This window comes from Peromyscus californicus, unplaced genomic scaffold, assembly GCF_007827085.1.
Source record: "Peromyscus californicus insignis strain IS unplaced genomic scaffold, ASM782708v3 Scaffold_15__1_contigs__length_86483966, whole genome shotgun sequence".
In the NCBI taxonomy this organism is placed as follows: Eukaryota; Metazoa; Chordata; class Mammalia; order Rodentia; family Cricetidae; genus Peromyscus; species Peromyscus californicus.
This window is the reverse complement of record NW_026294447.1, coordinates 21,709,422-21,722,270: the sequence shown is the minus strand read 5'-3', so window position 1 is coordinate 21,722,270 and position 12,849 is coordinate 21,709,422. Positions and strand designations below refer to the sequence as shown.

The 12,849-nt window shown below is 46.0% G+C and overlaps 1 protein-coding gene across 1 annotated transcript in view; it reads right to left on the bottom strand.

The window, feature by feature from the left end:
* Nubpl (NUBP iron-sulfur cluster assembly factor, mitochondrial) overlaps window positions 1-12,849 on the bottom strand; it is a 326,050-nt gene that overhangs the window by 69,592 nt on the left and 243,609 nt on the right. The window lies entirely within an intron of this gene.

The window sequence follows — 12,849 nt, the reverse complement described above, 5'->3', positions numbered from 1 at the left end:
ACAGGTTATTATTCGTTCAAATATGTATTTGAATTGAGAAAAAGATGCTTGATGTGTGCTTGTGTATGAAAACTTATTTAGCATGTGTGTGTGTGTGTGTGTGTGTATGTGTGTATGTGTGTGTGTGTGTGTGTGTGTGTGTGTGTGTGTGTGTGTGTGTATCAGTTATCTAAGAATTCCTCTATTACAGGATATTTTTGTTGCTTCTGCTAGAAAACATAATTCTGGAACAAAGCCCCAAGGACGTAAATATTTGACTTTAATGATCTGCTCTTTCTGCTTCCATTCTCCTTTATCTAAACTTCTCCAAAATAGAATTTTTAAAAAATAATTTTTTACCTTCCCAGATGACACAATAACCAATACTTACTTTATCTTGATTGATGTTTTACAGGATTCTTTATAGCATTTTTCTTGTCTTTTAAAAACAAAAAATGCCCCCTTTGTCTATAGACTTTACCTCTCAGGCTTTCCCATTAATCCATTCCTCAAGCTGTTTTATTTGCAGAATGAAGAACAGAGGATGCATCCGAGTCCTAGAAGCCGCAAGTACTATGGTTCTGAGGTGAGAAGGCGGTGGTAGAAATGGATGTGAAGTCAGAAATAAAATCTCTACTTCAAACTTCCTGTCACGGGAAGTCTCTCCTGGATGTCCCAAGCACCCAGGAGAAGAACCACCACACCTCATGCTTTCAGATGTAGAACAGTGTGAAGGAGAAACTTTGTCTTTCCTGAAGCTTGAATCAGCAAGCTTAAACATTTGTCTCAATGGAACTGAGTGGTCTGGGTCTGTGCCTGCATACAATCTAACAATACTTTCTGTCTTGGGCAGCTAATCAGTGCTCTTCATTCAAAATATGGAAATGTGAGGGCCTCTACCACATGTATCTTATTAATACACAGGCAGGAAATGCATAGGAATGCAGTTCCCAGACTTCTTTGAAGGTTTTGCTGAATTACAACTTAGTATTCACTCCCGGACTAGAGTGGACCACTTAGCCTGGGATGCACGCAGACCAGTGCTGTGGAGTCCGTGTCTGAGGCCCACACTCCCTCAGCTCATGTGCACTGACCTCTGAGTTCTCACTTGTCCTGGGAAAACCGTCTCATCGCAGAGAGTTCATGGGATGAGCATGTGGCTCTACCTTCCCCTCAGGCTTCCAGTGATGGGAAAAAACAGACACATGAACCTAACAGTCCTTACATAGAGGATAGGCACCTTTTGTACCACCTTTCCGAATAGAATGGGTGACACTATGGTGTGCAGTCAAGGCCCAGCAGGCAACAGACGGTACTCATCAAGATAATTTATAGAGGGCACAATGAAGGGGCTGTTTACACAGGCGTGGGCAGGGTTCAGGGAAAGCAAGCCACAGTGTGATACCCCAAAGACAGCAACAGTGGCACTGTGACCAACCATAGGCTTGAAGGAGATGTAGGAGATCCAGACAGGGAAGAAGCCTGTGGAGATGGCTGACTGAACCGTCTCTGAGAAAGGGACACACCCAGCCCTGGGCCACCCTGAAGAATGAACACCGTGACTCTGCCCCCATCTGCTGGGATCTGCATTTGTCAAGGCAGAAACTAGAGAGTAGAAGAGCTTGTGCCGCCCACTCCCCCAGGCAGAGAGGGGACGGAGAGAAGCAGAGGGGGGCAGCGGAGGCACACACCAAAGCCTCCAGGTGGGGGAAGGAGAGAGTTCAGTTTGGATGTGTCAGATCGAGAGGATTGGGACACAGTGAGGAGGCAGCTGGATCTCCTTGAGCTGGAGAAATGACCCAGGGGCTCAGCAGGCTCGTCAAAGCCATACATCTGTAGACCATCAGGAAGGGGAGAAGGGAGAGGTGGAGGCCATGGACAGTTGAGGGGCCAGAGAGAAGGGCAGCAAGAGTAAGGGTCGGAAACGGGGGAGATGCCACACCACAGGCGTCCCCGGCTGTCCTCTGCAGGAGGGAGCAGTCTGTGGACCAAAGCTGGATGCAGAGCATGTTAGCAAGAACCGACTGCCTGTGAACAACTCTTTGGAGCTCTTGCTGCAGAGAAGAAAAACGAATGGAAACAGGCGAGGATGTGCAGGGGGAGTTTGCTGGTTCCTTTTTTTAAAGAAGGGAGGAATACCTATGTGCTTATGTGCTCCCAAGAACAATCCAGAGAAAAGAGGACATAGGACTGTGACAGCCGGAAGTGCCTAATTCCCTAAGTAAGGGGGCGGAGTGGCCGCCAGTCAGCCTCTGCAGAGTGTAGCCACCAAGCCTCTGCTTTCTCAGGGAGCTCAAAACTGACCTTTTTCTTTACATAAAAATATGAAGCCTCCTGATACGGAAATGCTGGCAGTTAACTAAGTCTCGTTACCTCTGTGGAGGCCAGGCAAAACTCCTCTGCAGGCTGCTGGTTACCAACTGGCAGGCTTTGCTCCCCCACCCTGACTTATCAGGTGCAGCCCCTGTTCTGGGGACCTCCTGAAGACACTGGCGGTTTAAATCTCTACAGTCTCGGAACCATCCGTGCCCAGTGGTGGTGCCTGGCCAGGGCAGCTAATGACACAGTCTTTGTCCCTTTCATAAAAGGCAGCGGAACCGAGGCTGCCAGAGCCCTCCGTACATCCTATACTTAAGTCCTCCGAGTTAATACTTAGGCTTCACATGTGCCTCTTACCTCCTCCCCCTCCTCCTCACTAAGGAAACTGACTATTATCTTCGGGCCAATGCAAATAAAGGTCACCAAGAGACACTTGCAGGCCAAACACCAAATGCTGGCGGCCAGGAGAAGGGCCTATTGTTTCAATGTCCCAGCTAATAAAGGAAATGCCAATCAAAGGAGGCCTCTGGCCTGGCCCACACTCAAAAGAAAGCGTAACTTGTCAGTAACAGCCCCAAGCAGGACAGCGTTGGGATCTCCAAAGATGGCCAGCACCTGCTCAGGACGGGCAGAGCCTGTGACTTCACAGTCCTTTACAGACACACAGGGCCTGCCAGGCGGTGAGGAGAGTGTTGACTTCAATTTCAGGGCTGCCTTCCTCCAGAGGCAAGAGTGAGGCGCCATCTTGGAACAAGTCTACATTTGTATACCCATGAGAGGCCTTTTCCTATATAAAGGGGAAAATCCTCGCCCTTTCATTTTCCCCATGGAATACACGTGTTAGGAACACTTCTTGGGGCTAGAGAGAAGGATCGGAGGCTAAGAGCTCAACTGAGTTTGGTTCCCACACCCACGCCAGGTCGGGTACAACTGCCTGTAACAACTGCTTCAGGGCATCTGACACTTTCTAGTTTCTGTGAGCACCTGCACTGGTGTGCACATACTCCCACACAGGTACACATGCCCATAAACAAAAACAGATCTTAAAAAAGAAAATCACTCCTTAGCTACAGTGCTGGCTTGACCAGGTGCCACCTGCCTCTGCTTGAAAGTGATTGCCATCCCCAAATTATATGTCAAATGACTTCCTCCTGTTGAAAAGGAATGACCAACGCCTGGGCGTGGGGAGACAGCGCTCATACCCAGAACATGTCACTGTCACTCATCTTTTGGTTCAGATCTCTGGAGAACAGCATATTCCAACTATCAACTTATACCCTAGGCTCTAAAATAGGTCTATTTTAAATAAATATAGGAAGAACAGGTATGTTCTTCCATTTTGATACAACCTGCCTGGGAGAATGAGGGAGATGGGGGAGGTTTTGAACAGGCCAAAGACAGACAAGATGGGCAGCTGGAGGTGTAGCTCAGTGGCAGAACTCAAACTTAGCACCCATGAGACCCTGGGTTTACTCCCGAGCACAAAACCAAACCAACCAACCAAAAAGCCCCTGTTGAAGCTTGGCATGCGGGTGCATGCCTGTGAAGAAAGGTTTCTACCATGCAGGTTAAAACATTTCCATTCTTGAAGAGAGAAGGAAATTGGGGTCTACAGGGACATTTCTCAAGAAGTCCCCACTGGAGACAGAGTAGGAGGACAGCAGTGGTGGCGAGCATAGGTTTTCAACGTGACATTTCAACAAAAACATTTCAAGGAACCCCCAAAACATGAGTGGTTGAACTCAAGCTACCAATATTATAAGAGCGATGTGGAGGCTTCATCAGTGCATGAGGAGGGAGAGGAGAAAGCAGGGGCCCCCTGAGAAGTCCAATAGCAGTTCACAGCTACTCAGTGGGAAGCATGGCGGGCCAATCTGAGAACAGTTGAAAACAGGAAGTCCTGGCCTTCACTGCTTGCAGGAGGGAGCACAAGGTACCAGCTGTAACAAGGATGAACAGCTCCCTGTGGGCTCCCCAATCCAATTCACCAAGACTCCTTCTTAGGACAAGACCCACACTGGTAAAAGCTGCTGACAGTTTGATCAACATGGATCAGAACCAGATGGAGACAAAGGAAATGACATCGAGAAGAAAGCTGGCTGGAAATCAGGACCCAAACACACAGAGAGCTAGCTGCCGGAAAGTTTCTCTGGTCCCGCCCGGCCCGAAGTCCCACGGCCGCTTATAAAATAACCATTCAGAGGCTTACATTAATTGCCAATTGTACGGTCTATGGCAGGCTTCTTGCTAGTAGCTCTTACAACTTAACCCATTTCTATTAATCTATATGTTGCCACATGGCCGTGGCATTACCGGTCTGCTGGCATCTTGTTGTTTCTTTGGCGGGGCTGGTGTCTCTCTCACTCCACCTTTCTCTTTCCTGTCTGTCTCCTTGGAATTCCTGCCTGCCTCTAAGCTGCCTTGCCATAGGCCAAAGCAGCTTATTTATTAACCAATGGGAACAACATATATTCACAGTGTACAGAAAGACATCCCCCAGCAGCAGAGCACATCTGAATACTACTCAGGTGTCTTAGGTAGCCTTTACTGTTGCTGTGAAGAGACACCATGACCATAGCAACTCTTACAAAGAAAACATTTCATTGAGGGTGGCTCACTTACAGTTTTGGAGGTTGAGTCCATTACGATCATGAAGGGGAGCATGGCAGCGTGCAGACAGATGGGTGCTAGAGCTGAGAGTCCTACATCTTGCAGGCAACGGGAAATTGACTGACTGTCACACTGAGGGAAGCCTGAGAAAAAGAGACCTCAAAGCCTGTCCCCACAGTGACACACTTCCTCCAATAAGGCTACACTTCCTAATAGTGCCACTCTCTTTGGGAGACATTTTCTTTCGAACCACCACATCAAGCTACAGCAGACAGAGCTTGGGGAAGCAGGAAATTTTCCACAGCGAGGCAGAGCGTCCCTGCACAGAAGCAGTTAGAAGACATATTGTCTCACTCAAAGAACCCAGCCTTGGTAAAGAAACATCAGATTCCAGGTGGAGGGCAGCGAGGCTATAAAGTAAGCCTAGGTCATCTCATCAACCAAAATGGGGAAGCCTCACTGATCACGTGAGTCATGTGGGCGGGACTTGGGAGCACTGTGAAGAGGCTTCTGAGGGTCACAGATGTTGCAGTTTTTTTTTTTTTTTTTTTTTTGGTTTTTCGAGACAGGGTTTCTCTGTGTAGCTTTGCGCCTTTCCTGGTACTCGCTTTGGAGACCAGGCTGGCCTTGAACTCACAGAGATCTGCCTGCCTCTGCCTCCCGAGTGCTGGGATTAAAGGCGTGCGCCACCACCGCCCGGCTCATGAGGGTCTTTTTTAAATAAGATTTTTTTTTTTATGTGTACAAGTGTTTTGCTACATGTATGCCTACACCTGAAGAAGCCAGAAGCAGATGTTGGATCCCCTGGAACTGGAGTTATAGGTGTTTGTGAGCCTCAATGTAGTTGCTGAGAACTGAACCCCGATCTTCTACAAGGGCAACACGTGCTCTTAACTACTGAGCCATCTCTCCAGCCTCCACCCCTGAGTTCTTAAGTGATCTTCTAAAAAGCAATGAGTAACCTTTGAAATATGATAAGGAACTAATTCCTTACCTTGAGATTTAGTAAATAAAGGGAAACATGAGCACTTGCCCTTTCCCTACATGAGCTATGCCATTGATTAGTCAATACAAATGAAATATCGTGTGTGTGTGTGTGTGTGTGTGTGTGTGTGTGTGTGTGTGTGTATGTGTGTCTGTCTGTCTGTCTGTCTGTCTGTGTCTGTGTGTCTGTGCATGCACACAAAAACACAAAGTGCACCCTGGCACATGTGTAGAGGGCAGCTTATAGATAACACCATGAAAATACAATAGTGATTATGGCAAAGCCAGGATATGGTTTCTTGTATTAGGACAGAGGGATCTATGATGGAATGGGGCATATGGGAGGGGCTGAGTGACAAAGTTCTGGTCTATGATTGAACCACATTTTCATGAATGTTTAATTCAGAATAACTCAGTCGGTCATACAATCGTTGTGTGGCTTTTCTCTGTACCCATGCTTTACTTTTAATAATCATTATCATCATAGTCTCCCCAAAGCTTCACAGCTGGATCAGACAGGCTATGAAATAGTCTCTTAGACAGGAGTTCATTTTTAAAGCTTGGAGTCTGGCAAGTAAAGAGGACCAGTCTCCACTAAAGACAACGTAGGCATATAATTATCACTGAAAAGATGAGACATGAGACTGCTCCATTGGCTCATCAGCCACTGGATATGGGAAATAATGTACTTCCTTGTAGAGTGATGGGACTTGGTGCTCGTCTGTGGGGAAAATAAAGGATAAGAATATGAAGGAGAAAAGGGAAGAGTCACGATGAAGTTACATAGTCAGCTGTGTTTCTGAGCACACACTGACAGTGCTCTCCTGCTCTGTGGGTGGGAGCAGACTCTGGTCAGGTGATTCTGCAGTGAAAGCCACAGTGTCTAACCAGGAAAGAAGACACGTTTCCTAGGATGTTGATGGGCACTCCAGCACATTCTTTGACTTTGCTCACCCTGGGGGACAGAGTCATGGAACCCTCCTGAGATTATACATAGTATTAATACAGCAGATGCCTGCTATTTTCCCGTTAGGAGATGAACAGAATCATACTTTAATGGGACAGGTCAGGAAAATGCAGCCTCACTCTGCAGACACCTTGTCAACAGGCTGACTGTGGACAAGGATGGGAAAGGGGTGTCTGACCTTCCGGGAGAGGCAGCAAGCCTCATCCCAGCCCCCCTGGTCACGTTTACTTTGGTTCGAGCTGCGCCCAGCTCAGCAATGTACTGTGCTATATTTATCTTTTTTTAAACCATATTTTAATCTTTTAAAAAATCATTTAACTTTTTAAAAATCTGTAAAAAGGAAGCATTTTCCCCAATTAAACAGAAAAGTTCCCATCACAAAAGTCCCCTAGCCACTAGAACAGACAACTGGGTTAAGCTCTTCCACGAGAGCCTGGAGAGCCATCTATTCAGAATCCCACAAGGTGCCGGCCTGAGTGCGGACAGCTCTAGCAGCTGCCACACATCTGCGCAGGAGACCAATCCCACCGTTCATCACTGCACAGATGTGCTGGCCATCCCAGGAAGGCAGGGGAGCCTGGTGGTAAGAGTACAGGAATGACCTAAAGGTCAAGTCCTGACCTCTTCCACTTACAAGCTCTGGAACCTTGTGGACATGAATTAGCCCTGCACAAACTCATTTTTCTCACTTGTAAAAAGTAGTAACGTCCATGTCACTGAGTCATTGCAAGGGTTGAGTTTAGGGTGGATACAAAGGGCAAAGTATCTAACATTCCACAAAAGCTCACTAAATGTGGCGCCTCTCATCACTATTGTCAACAGGACTGTTGTCACTTACAGAGCATCAAGCAACAGGACAATTTAGAACAAGGGTGGTCCTACTGTGCTCCCTACAGTCCACTGCTTCACCTGTGGACTTGTTAGAAACCCCAGTCCATCACACCCCAGTCTCAAATCTACTGAATCAGACCACTCGGGTAGGGCACGGGAATCTGATTGAAAGGCCCTTCAGCGAGGCTAGGTCTGCTTGGGTGTGAGAACTATTGATTTGCAACAACCATAGTGCAAGCCTCTTGGAAACTTTGGTGGCCAGAGGCAAGCTTGACTTTTTTTCCAGGAGAGCTACTAAATTTTGTTTTAATTGACAGAGAACAAAAAGCTGGACATCTAGCCTTGATTCCATTAGCCAGTGAATCCCTGTACAGCCTTGGGAGCTTCCTAAGTACCATTGAGGGCATAGACTGGGGCCTGTCATCCACGTGTTCCCAGCATCGCACGATGTCTGACAGGTTGTAGACACTTGATAAATATTCATTGCCTCAACAATGGATAAGCAGTTAGGAGAAAGGCCTGAGACGATTAGAGTATTCAATCATCAGGTAGCTCACATCGAAGGTAATCTAATTTAGGATTTAGTTTTAAGAAAATCTTGGTAGAACTTATTTCTTTGCCTTAGTCAGCAACTTAAACATATTTTATTAAAATGCCCAGCTTCCAATTGAGATGGAAAAAATATTAAGAGTGATCTGAAGCCTCAGCTAACTAAATCCCCAGTGAAATTGAATTTGAGACAGGACTCAGTGAGCCCTGAGGTTAAAGAGGCAACAAAAGAGAAACAAATGGGAATACAGGAGATTAGTGTTGTTTTTGCTCCAATTCTGACACTTTATCTTGGAAATAAAGAGAATGTAATTACTTTCTCGGCATATGCATATATGTATATATAGACATTCATTACAGTTGAAACATAAATGATTGCTTATATCCTGAAGCATGAGAAAATGCAGATTAATCAATGGAAGACAAATAGAATAGACTGAAAATAATTTATGGCAGGGATAAATAAAAATTTTGTTTAGGATGGTTCCAATAATTCAGTATTTCAATTAATCCTCATATCTCATTAAACATGCATCCCTGTTAATTAAAGTTAACATATTTAGAAAGTAGAAGTCATATTATTGAGTTGAAATACCACATCCTCACAGAGAAAAAAGACATTATTCCTTAAGAATTAATATATAAAATCAACCATTGCAATTCCAGGAAGCAGAGGAAAATTCAATGTAGTCTGGCACATACCCACACCTATAGACTATAGAGAAAATATTAAAGTAATAAAAACCTGTCAAAGGCCATGATGCCAGGATCATCCATATTTGTTTTCTGTCTCCTCTCTGACTATCTGTGTGGACAGCCTCTGTGGAAATGGCTTCACAGCTTCATCAATATTCTCTGCAGAATGTATTTGGTTTCATCAATGCAAGATCTATTGTCACCAGCCTCAGCAGGCTGGCCTCCTGGCCCAGGGACACTGCTTCTCCTGGAATATTGACACGCAGAATGAATGACAAGCATATATTATGTGGAGTGACTCTATACATTAGAGAAAAAGAGAAAACGGAGTGAGTGACAATGGTTCCTTGGTGGCAGAATTAGCTAATGAATTAATGAGAATGTTCGAGCCGTCCTTCTTCACTTCCATCTTAGAAATAACAAGGAGCCCCCAGGCTCTAGAGCACATGGCAGTAATTTGTAAGTGGGCTGAGGCGCATAAGGGACATCCCACAGAGGCCAGCTTTCTCTCAGGTGATCTGCCTGACTCGCTCACGCATTCACCACCTAGTTCTCTGTCATTTTTGGACTTGGGTGTACCGTTATATATACTTCAGTATTTGAAAGTAGGCCAGCTGGCTCTCTATTTTTCTTTACATTCTACAGACTCTTTTTTGGGTGAGTGTAAATGCTTCAAGGATCAGGCTTGTAAGACATCTAGTATTCTGTTCCTTCTCCAGCCTTCCTGAAACTAAAAATAGTTTCAAAATGTTCCTCATTTAAATTTTGACAATGTTCCACTAAAAACGGTATTGATCTCCTATAGCCATGTGTTCACAACAGTGTGATAATGGGAAAAACGTCCGCATCCCTTATTTTTAAAGAGTCATACTGTCTGCTGGAGCTTTTATATGAAGGGACTTGGGTGTAGCAGACTGTGAAAAGTACCTGAGAAATAACAAAAGCTCTGCCCCAACCCCCAGCATACCATAATCTGTGAGCTCCTGTTGAGGCTGCATATGTACTTGCTATCCTGACACAATCTTTGTGATGGGTCAGAGGAGACAAGGCCTGTTTCAAATGCTCAGCCATCAAGTCATATGTGCATGGACACATATGTACATATATAACACTTAGTATCTGCTATCATTGATTCCAGAAACAGCCATGAAGGGTAAGAGCACATCGTCTACACATCATCATGCCTTACCATTTCTAAACATTCTGGAGGTCCCTTACTCTTGAGTAGGGCCACATGTAGGAGTGAAAGGCCGACATCTGGCAGGTGAGTCTATCCAGGATGGGGGCCAGATTTAGTTGTCTGAGCGCATGTTTTCTCCCAAGCCTGTGTCTGATGCCAAGTCAGTGTTGTCAGTGGCCAAATGATGGACCCCCCTCCAGATGCCTGTGTGTCCTTGTTATTCTCCATGTTGGTCAATACTTGACAAAGCAATGGTATTGCATGCCCAGAAAAACCAATGAGTAGATGGAAAGAGGCATTTTTAAAGGAACCTTATTGGATAATTCCACAGAAACTATACACTAATAATAATAAAAAATAATAAAACTTGCTGGCTGCTGCTATTAGACGTGTCTTCCCTCTGCTCTGCTGCTATTAGACGTGTCTTCCCTCTGCTCTTAGCTCATCAGCCTTTATAATGACCTTCAGCACATGCGCAGTTAGGCAAAGATGGTACGTGAGAGATTATAGAGGAGAGTCGGCTGAAACTGCTGGTGCCAGGGCTTCCCTCTGAAGTGTGTGCATGGCATCCCTGCTGTACGAGAGACCTGTCAGTTGTTACATAGAACAAGTCCTTTCTTGTTTAGGTCACTGGGGTAAGAAATTATCACTGCTCCTTTCATTTATCCTTTCAGATGAAAAGTGTGCCCCTTGGCCTTTTGGATAGGAATTTGATATAGGAACAATAAAAATCCCAAAGAGGTCACAACAGTTACACATGCTCCTCCAGTACCCGAGAACTAACAGGGCCAAACCCATATATCATACTCCCTCTAACACACCAGCTCCTCTTCTCCTATTATCACTCTGTGACTGGTAGGATCGGCCTGTTTGTACCCACACACTGTCATGCCCTACCACTTCCAAACATTCTGGAGGTCACTTACTCTTGAGTTGTTGGGACAGATACAGGGGTGAAAGGTAGATATCTGGCAGGCGAGTCAAGTTGAAAGATGGAACAGACTGCCATGGGAGGGACAGTAGAGTCAGGAGTCCGGTGATAATGGCCTCTGGCCTCCAAAGAAACCTCAGGAGTAAGCACTAGAGGATGGGAGAAGTCTCCTGATGTGTGTGATGGCTTCAGACACTGTCTCAGGTTAGATGCAGGGCTCTTCCAGTCCTTTGGAATTCCACGGGTCTGATCAGCTGTGTTCTCTGGTGGAACTGAAGCCAGGATACTTCAGCTACTGCATCCTCTGGCTTTATAAATGAAGCGGCCACAAAACATAACCTTGCAAAAGTCAAAGTTCAGCAAAATTGAGAGGACACTGATGAGGAGATAATGTGGGAAATCAGTCACCAGAAAAGTTAAAATGGAGACAAGACAGAGATGCTCTGGGAGTGCTCTGAAGACAAGGGTGTGACAGCTACTGGGCTTTATCAGCTCCCTACTGGTCTCCTGCAGCTGAACCAAGACCATTCAAAGGGCCAGGGCAGGGAGGAAGAGCAGTGAATTGAGACTGATACCTGAGGCCAGGATCTGCAAGATGGAGAGAAGGGACTCCACAGAACTGAAAAGAAAGAGGAAGTTGACTTGGGAATCATGCACTTCCCAGCAACCCAACCCCATGGACCAGGTGAAGCTGCAGACCACACTCTTGTGTTACTGTTAGATTTGGGCTTTTTTTTTTTCCCTGTGTGAAGCAGTTTCAGGAGAAAGGCAGATCTGAGGAGTGATGTAAGATCTGAGGAGTGATGTAAGAACTGAGGAGTGGTGTAAGCATTGACAGGCACACAGCAGATGTAGTCCTTACACACTAAGAGAGAAAGAAGTAAAGGAAACCACTCACTAGATAGGTCACAGCTAGAAAAGAAAGGACAGTGTGATGGTGATCTTTATATGTCAATGTGAATGGGCTACAGCGACCAAATATTTGGTCAAACACAAGTGAGGTGTATTTGTGAGCAGGTGGCAGATGGGCGGAGATTTTGGATACTGAGTATTTTGTCAACCATAATGTGGACCTCACTCCATTCTTAGAAAACCTAATGAGAACACTGCTTTTCATCCAAGCAAGGAGGACTTCTGCCCACAGACAGCTATACACTTGAACCATAACATGGAGTCCTTATTGGGTCTCTGGCCTGCCAGCCAACCTGTAGAACATGGACTTACCAGTCTCTATACCTGAGGAAGCTAATTCCTTAAAATAAACTTCTGCCTATGGCCACACATCCTGTTAGCTCCACTTCTCCAAAGAACCCTGGCTAACACGGAAGTGAGTCAGGAGAGAGCAGACTCAGGGAAGGAACAGTATAGAAGCAAAGCATGTTGAACACAGGAGGCGGAAGCTGGGAACAGGAAGGCTGGGAGTCATTAAGCTCAATTTAGGAGAGGCTCAGATTTCAGGTGCAGAGTACACATGAACTGGACAGTGCCGGGGACATGAGAGAGCCTTGAGACTTGGGCTGGATACAATCCTCGTGCAGCTGGATGGGCCCCACGAGCTCAGGGGAGCTGTGCCTCAGCTTGAATGATGGATTTGGAAAGGAGAGAGAACTGTGAGTCATGTCGCAGGCAGGGACAGTGCCTCTTAAAATTGTCCGCTATCACCTGTGACTATGGCTTAATGTCTTCACGTTGGATGGAGGTCCTTCCTCCCTGACTTGGCCCTTCACACCACCCCAGCTCAGCTCTGCCTAGCCTCAGCCCAGCCTGGCTTCAGCCACACTCGTCTGGAGGCTGACCACACTC